This window comes from Cucumis melo, chromosome 5 (genome assembly GCF_025177605.1).
Source record: "Cucumis melo cultivar AY chromosome 5, USDA_Cmelo_AY_1.0, whole genome shotgun sequence".
Taxonomy (NCBI): domain Eukaryota; kingdom Viridiplantae; phylum Streptophyta; class Magnoliopsida; order Cucurbitales; family Cucurbitaceae; genus Cucumis; species Cucumis melo.
Genome location: NC_066861.1, coordinates 3,615,141 through 3,623,349, shown reverse-complemented (window position 1 = coordinate 3,623,349; position 8,209 = coordinate 3,615,141). Strand labels below are relative to the sequence as shown.

Sequence of the window (8,209 nt, the reverse complement as noted above, 5' to 3'; positions counted from 1 at the left end):
ATATATATATATATATATATATATATATATATATATATATATATATATATATTATTATATGTTCATTATCGTAATTGTACATACAGTCTAGGGTTTCTTTGTTCTATATATGTAACTTTACTTTGACTCTAAATAATAAGAAAAATACTTTTCTCTGACTTCTTGAGTACATATCATTAAAATCCCTTCAATGCTTATTTATTGAAGTTTTAGTTAGTTAATCTCTCGAGTAATTAACTCTCAATACCTAATTCATTCTCCTAAATAGAATCAGGCATTAAATGAAGCTCTAACTAAACAAGATAAATATTAAAAACTTCTAGATTTTTCACGAAACTTAGTACTTCTTTGTTTTAGTAATAATACAAAGATCTAATAAACGTGATAAGTAAAGATATGGGAGAATGAAACTAAAATAAAATTGCATTCGTGATAAAAGCTTTAGGCCTCTCGGCCATGGACTTTATATTATCAATACAACTAAAATAAAAGTTATAAATGGTAAGGAGAAGAAATGTGTTAAGCCCTAGATCACAATTTCTTGTGTTCTTTAGCTCCATTTATGCCTAATACAAACTAAGGGGAAATGGAGCGTGGAATTCTTAACAACTCTCCCTCTAAGCTCTTACCTAAAGCACAAAGTTGAATTTTTTCACGGTAGATCATACACCTAAAATGAAGAAGATGTCTTCTTATTTATAGGTGTTTTTGTGATGGGATTGCATAGGGCTATCGGGTGCCATTAATTCCCCAGACTTCTGAAGATTGTCATGCGGCGTCGAAGATGTCACTTCGTCCTTAACAATCACACCAACTCATGATATAAACGTCTTTTAGCAATTCATATCGCTTGGTATCTTTTCACAGATTGCTTAGTTGGTTGACACGAGCAATGACTACTTAAGATGGTTCCTTCATTTAGCATTTCAGTTTCTTTGTGTTGAAAACCTGCATTAGGATAATAAAAAAACGTGATATACATGTGTTCTATCTTTTGGGACTTGCAGATCTCATTGCTCTTATTTTCATATGTTTTGCTATGTGTTATCCTCTTTTATATCATAATTTTACTTCATTTTTCTACTTAAAATTCTGCAATAACTTGTTTTTCTACAAATTATTAGACATCTCATGCAATTTTCCATATTCTCATACAATTCACTTGAGATTGTCTTGGTTACTTGGTTATTTTAAACATTTGATTACTTCAACTCAAATCCCCTATTGGTTACTGCAAGTTTTTTCGGTCTTAAGAAATCTAAGGAGCTCCCTGTAGATCGATTCTATTTGAACTTACCCTAGATATCATTAGTTTGGAGTGAGATACAAATAAAAGAATAAATTTATTTGAAAAGAGTCGCATGATTCGACACCCTGTTGGCCGCATTCGACCAAATTTCAATATATATAAAATATCGTTGAAAATGCGATCGAAATCCGACATTAGTTAATGTTATAGTGATTTTGAACTAGAGTAATTGACATTTAAAAATGACAAAGAAAAAAAATGATATGGATTGAAAGTGACAACTAGAATGAATTGAATTGACCTAGGAAAAGGGGGTTGGCTTGGGCCTTAAGCCCTTAACCATGCTCTCAACCAGCCAGACTCACCTTTGTCAAATACTCAATGAAACATGTTTTACACATAACCCGACCCATGGTTACACTTTAAGTCTAAGACATAACATGAAGAAGACGCACGACTTAAATCCATTGTTTCTAACTAATATTTTAAAAAAATATTGTGCCACTTTTTCTTTATTTTTTATTTTTATTTTTTATTTTTTTAAAAGGGTAATCTTGAAAAGTTATAGCATTACTTGCTGACGAAGAATTATTTCATATTTATTCACATAAAAGAGAATCCATTTAGGGTAAGCTAAAATATTCTTTATACCCAAAGGTTATGTTTATTTTTAACATATCTACATCCACGGCCCCACATGTGTATAAAAGTTAAACCCTTTTTCCAATTGTTTCTTTGGAAGTATTTCTTGATTTAACTTCTTTTTTTTTTTCTTTTTGTTTTTCACACTAAAAAATGTCTATATAACATGTAAAATGTTTGTAGATTTCACACTACTTTAAAAGTAGGTTGATGAACGATAAATAAAGATAATATAAAAAAAAAAATTAATACCACACACTTTACATAATTTTAATATGTAGTATTTTAAATGTCAATATTAATTTGGTTGAATGGTAATTCATGACTTATCTTTCTTTAGACCAAATATTTGATCAAAATACAATATTTCACCTAATATTAATTTTTTTTTAAAGAAAAGGAATAAATAGTAATATTCGTTATTTAAAGTTGCATTGAATGATATTCCCCCATATTTTAAAGAGGAATATGTGTGTACGTTGGCAATTTTGACTTTAGATAGGAATAAGAATGGAATAATTGGTTGCCTAATATACTTCTTTTTTCCTGTATAAATTTATTATTTAATAACCCAAATGTCAAATAAAAATGGTATACTATCAAAACAATAGTAGAATATAAATAAATAAAAAGACATTTTCAAAAACAGTTAAATATTGAAACTATTTATGAAAATATAGTAAAATTTATCAAACCTTAATATATTTTAATTGTTATGATATAAATAATTTTATTTTGTACACTATTCATGAGAATTTGCCTAAATAAATTAGACCCCATTTGATAGTCTTTTGGTTTAAAATTTTTGTTTCCAAAATTTTGGTTATTTTATTCCCAATTCTTCAATTATAATTTTAACCTCTCTAAAAGGAACAGTTTGAATTTTATGCGTTTTTTTTTACTACGAACAAAAAAAAACTATTGAAATTTTAGCCAAACTTAAGAAAATTAAGTGTTAATACTTTTTCCTAATTTTCAAAACTTAACTTGATTTTTTAAAAATACATATTTAGAAACAAAAATTTAAGAGTATAAATAGAGTTTATAAATACAAAATAAAAATACATATTTAGAAACAAAAATTTAAGAGTATAAATAGAGTTTATACATACTTAATTTTAATTTTGTTTTTTAAGGAAAAAATTAAAAACCGACTTAATTATCAAACAAAACTTAAATTTGTGTAAACTAAATAAATAATCAAACATTTTTAAATATAATATAATGAACTAAAATATTTACAAAATAGAATAACCTTTTTATATTTCATCAATGATAGACACTAACGTAGCCACTAATAGACTTTTATACATTGATAGTCTCTATCATTGATAAAATCTAATTTTTTTTATATATTTTATAAATATTTTTACCAATTTTGTATTTACAATAATTTTTTATAAATAAATATGATAATTTTTTTTAAAAAAATATATAAAACTAATCTTATAATGCTTTTCTTACCAATCTTATTGAGAATAAGTATGCAATCAATTAATTTCAGCTTATCTCAATTGAGTTCTACTATTTTTTTTTTTTTTTTTTGTATACATATTTGTTATTAAAAGAATTAAAAAGGTAATAATACGAAACTTTTCCAATGCAATGTGCTAAGTGATATAATTTGTCATATATGCTTAATGTTCATCTTTAATGAAAAGCTAAAGAGAAGAGTGCCAAATTATATATAGCATTTGGAATATATCCTATTGATTGTTACACTAATTAATATATCTATAAAAAAAAAAAGCACTAACTAATTTAGATCTCTATGTATGTGTTATTATCATAGTTGACTTAAATAAATGGGTAATATATTATAATTATGAGAATCGAAACCCTTCAAAAAAAAAAAATTACTTGGAATAAATTTGAATAGGTCGAGTTTAATTAGATAGAGCAAATGCAAATGCAAAAATGTAAAGTTGAATTCATCTCCTTTGATCCTTAGTATTTCAACCTACAAAACTCATATTTAATTAATAGCAGATTTGTTTAATTTTATTCTCTACTAAATTAATAAATCTTAAATCTAGTGATCAATTTATTTGTTTGATTAGAAAAAAAAAATCTATTAATGACATATATGGTGTTTCTTATATGAAAATTATATTATTAGTATTATTATTTAATCATTAAGGCTAAATTTAAAGATTTGTTGGAGAACTAAAATTATAAGAATTGAAATTTAAATTCAATAAAAACTATGAAACAATATAGGAAATCCAAAACAAATTTTAACGTATTTAATAATGACAACTTCTAAACACTTTTGTCCAAATGTGAATTTACCTATATAGCGTCTGATAATGTGTAGACACTACGTGAGCTAGGCAACAAAATGATCTTTGCAGAAAATGTTTCTTTTATAAAGGTAACCTTTGGTAAAAGTATATCCATCCACCCTATTGTAAAACAACATAAATTTACACTATATACATTATATTAACTTAAATCTAATAAACGACGGGTAGGGTCTCATCCTCATGTGACAACAATAGTAAATTTATTGAAGAAAAAACTAATATGGTACCCTACCACACTCAAATATTTCTATGCAAAAGTAAAAAGATCCAAATAATTTCAAATAGAGTTTAATTTAGAGCTGAATAAAGATAACCCTTATTTCATTGCTTATGTTTTGTTGGATATTTTGTTGAGTTCATTCGACCTCGTCTTTCTTATTATGTTTGAGATGTGGGTTATGCCCTTCTATCTAAAAATCGCTTTTAAGAGTCACACCTTTAGTTTGGCTAAACATTTAAAGTGTTTAATTTAGTATGGCATATTCTATTCTTTCACAGAACAAGCATGAGAATTTGGTAGCACACAAAGAAGGGAGATTTTGTGTGGAATTAACTGAAATGAGCATAAAAAGATTAGATGAGTTTGTGGAATTAAAGTGGGAGTCGATGTCACAACACCCCAACAAAATGCTTTCATTGTCTCATATAAAAGGACCCTATCAAAGTTAAATATAATGCATGGCCAAATCAAATTTTTCAATCAAACCCTTTATTTCTTCCTTTCTTTCCTTTTTATTCTTTTTCCTCCCTCCTCATGAATAGTTGAGGGGAATGTTGTCTGGTGCGAGATCTTTCATTTCTTTTGAATTTTTGATAAACCCTTCAAATTACAACTCTTACTTTTGAATGATTTCGGACCAGGCTTCATTCCCCTCAACAAAACACGCCTTAACATATCGAATCTTTTTGTATCGATGTCGAATCTTTGCTTCTAAAACTCAGTTTGACGTCGTCAGCAGGTCAATCATCTTATGGCAATCATCTTATGGCGAGTTCTCTGGCATTGATCATATGATATTGCAGGTTTGTGAAAGGTTGTTGATCATCTGGTTCACAAACTTTTACCATGTTTTAGTAAAATTATTCTTTTTCTATTTTGTTTTGGCAAATCAATTTCTATTTCTTTTTGTTTTAAATATATCAATTTCTATGTTGTTTTCTCCTTATTGAGAAACCTAACTTTCCCCCTTGGAGTCAAGCTTCAACTTTGCCAAAAAAAATACAAAATTTAATTCTAGGTTTTGGAGAAGATGCCTACCTATTACTGTTATGCTAAAAGAATTTCTTTGGGAGTTCTTTTGGAAAGTTTGGTTCATGTGTATCTGATGGTTCATTGCCCCAAACTTAGATTCCAAATTGAATTACGTACTATTTAGAGATAATGAGTTTAAGCATATATAGGTTATCTTAATTTTTTTTTTCAATACTCTCTCATATAAATGAACTTTGATGAGCAAGAGTTTGCTTGCCATCCTATTCAAGTTGAGAACACACAAATGTAATCTTAATTATGAAGATGACTTGCATATTAATTATGATATTTAAATCGAAAATAATAAAATATATAGCACAAAGATAAAATAATTATTACATATATAACACAAAAATAAGTGAAAGATTAGAAAACTCACGTACAACCACCATTTTGGAAATTCCTTCTCGAAGTTTTCAAATTCAAAGATATCATCGATAGAAACTATAATTGACATTTGATAGTTGCTATAATTAGTTTTAGCTTTCAATTTGAGAAATGATTGTTTCGCACACTTTTTCTCGATTTTTCCATGTTGAGAGCTACCATTAATAACAATTGATAGTGTCACTGATGGTTGCTAATCAGCTGCTATCACACTATCACAGATAAATGTCATATGTGATAGCTTTCAATTTGCCACCATTATGAGTGCTACTTCCCAATTTTCTCAAATTGAAAGTTATTCAACTAGCAGTGATAGTAGATAGTTGCTATAAGTTACTATCACCGATAGATGCTATCAGTACTTTTCAATTTTGAAAAGGTGTTATCATTTGCTTTTATATATTGGGAGCAACTATCTATAAGGCTTCTATTATTGATAGTCAATAATAACTTCTATAGTAGTTGATAGTTGCTATAAGTTACTATCACCGATAGATGCTATCAGTACTTTTCAATTTCGAAAAGGTGTTATCATTTGCTTTTATATATTGGTAGCAACTATCTATAAGGCTTTTATTATTGATAGTCAATAATAACTTCTATATGGTATATATAATTAATAGCTATTAATGATAATCACTAATATCCAAGTTCATCCCCGTGTTTTTCTTAGTTTGAAGTCTGACTATCACTAATATATAACTTCTATCATTGACAATTGTTGATAACTTTTACTAAAGACTATCATTAATTTTTATCATTGATAACTTTTATCAATGATAACCATAACTTCTATCGATGAACGCAAATATTCATTTAGATAACACTCGTAGTTTTCACTTCTAAACGACTTTTATTATTGATAGGCACCTATAAACATACCTCTGCAATAACTATACACTTCTATCAACGAAGTGGGAGATTATAACTTGTATCAATGGCTACCATTAATAGCTGATGCTTCTCAATTTGAAGTATAGTTTAGCTCAACTAATTAATGGCTAATATCATCTTTTTTTAAATGTTAGTGATGCTCAAATTTTTTAAAAAATCTTCTAAATTTAATGGATAATACGCTGTAAACAAATCTTTTCGACCTTTTAATAACTCATCTTCAACCTCTGATTCAACAATGAATTGTCGACGGGGAAGTTGAATCAAGGACAGAGAGAGGACATTTAGAGCTTGAAGGGCAGTTTTGTTGAAATTTTGAGAGAAGAGGAAAATCCTTCAAGAAATAAAGCTTCAGACCTCTGAATTTGAACCCATTAAAGCTTATCTTCTCCACCACCGGAAGAGGATTAATTCATTTGCATCAAAAACCTTTGTACACGCAAACATCACAATTTTCCTTATTAGTCGCTATATCATGAAGTACACCTTTTCCAACAATATTTTTGTGGAACTCCGGCGCCGGCAACAACGACAAGATGTATTGGTGTTGAAATTGTTTCCACTACGCCAATGATTATTTCCAGTGCCTCTCAAGAGTTGGGTTGACCGTCCAACAACGACAAGATGAGATTCCGTCGAGGAAAGCGAGCGAGAGATAGATAGGAGGAGGTATGAGAGATAAGAGATAGAAAGTCCTTAGTAGAAAGTCCTTAGTGTCATTGTGTATGGAAGAAGAAGACGATACATAGAGAGACAAATTTGGAAAAAGAAAACTGGTATTCACTATTGTAAAATTGTGCTATATATCTGCAATATTTTTATCGTGGTTTTATATTTGTTAATATTAACTCTCGTATTGCTATCGATTATAATTTTTCTGATTATAATGATAAATAAATGGTAAAGATAGCAAGTTCAATTAGTATTTGTTTGGTTTATTTCATTTCTATCTTTTAGGAAGAGGGTTACATGAGAAATTATTTGATGTGTGTGTGTGTTTTTTTTTTATTTATGTTTCTTTTTAAATATTTGAGATTCATAGAGTCATATAAGTGAGTCAAAGTTTTCTCTTGTCAAATTTTATCCTCTCCGATCTCTTTTCGATTCTTCCTCTAGAAAGTATATAAACTTAAACATAGTTCAATAATTTACCACATCTATTCCAGTACAAAATATACATACAGTTATATGCATATCGACCTGCACATATTCAGCCTAACGATAACAAGCACGCACACATTAATAGAATTGTTTATAGTACGATAAAAATGGGAGAATTCGAACTAAACATATACCTCTCGATCGCTAATAAGCTGGTTTTCATCGCTAATTCAAAATTTGATATATAATAATTGTGGGGGTAATAGTGTATAGGGTATGATTCACCAGTGGATTTACATAGGAACCAACAAGAGCACGTGCTCCCCTCACGTTATTGGTTTTTGTATTTTATAATATTAATTTTGACAATACATATTA

The 8,209-nt window shown here is 28.2% G+C and overlaps 1 non-coding gene across 1 annotated transcript; it reads left to right on the top strand.

The window, feature by feature from the left end:
• The first annotated feature begins 4,959 nt into the window (after positions 1-4,959).
• MIR166D (microRNA MIR166d) lies at positions 4,960-5,080 on the top strand. Its single transcript, NR_120725.1, has one exon. It is a non-coding gene; the product is annotated as a microRNA MIR166d (primary transcript).
• Positions 5,081-8,209: the final 3,129 nt, after the last annotated feature.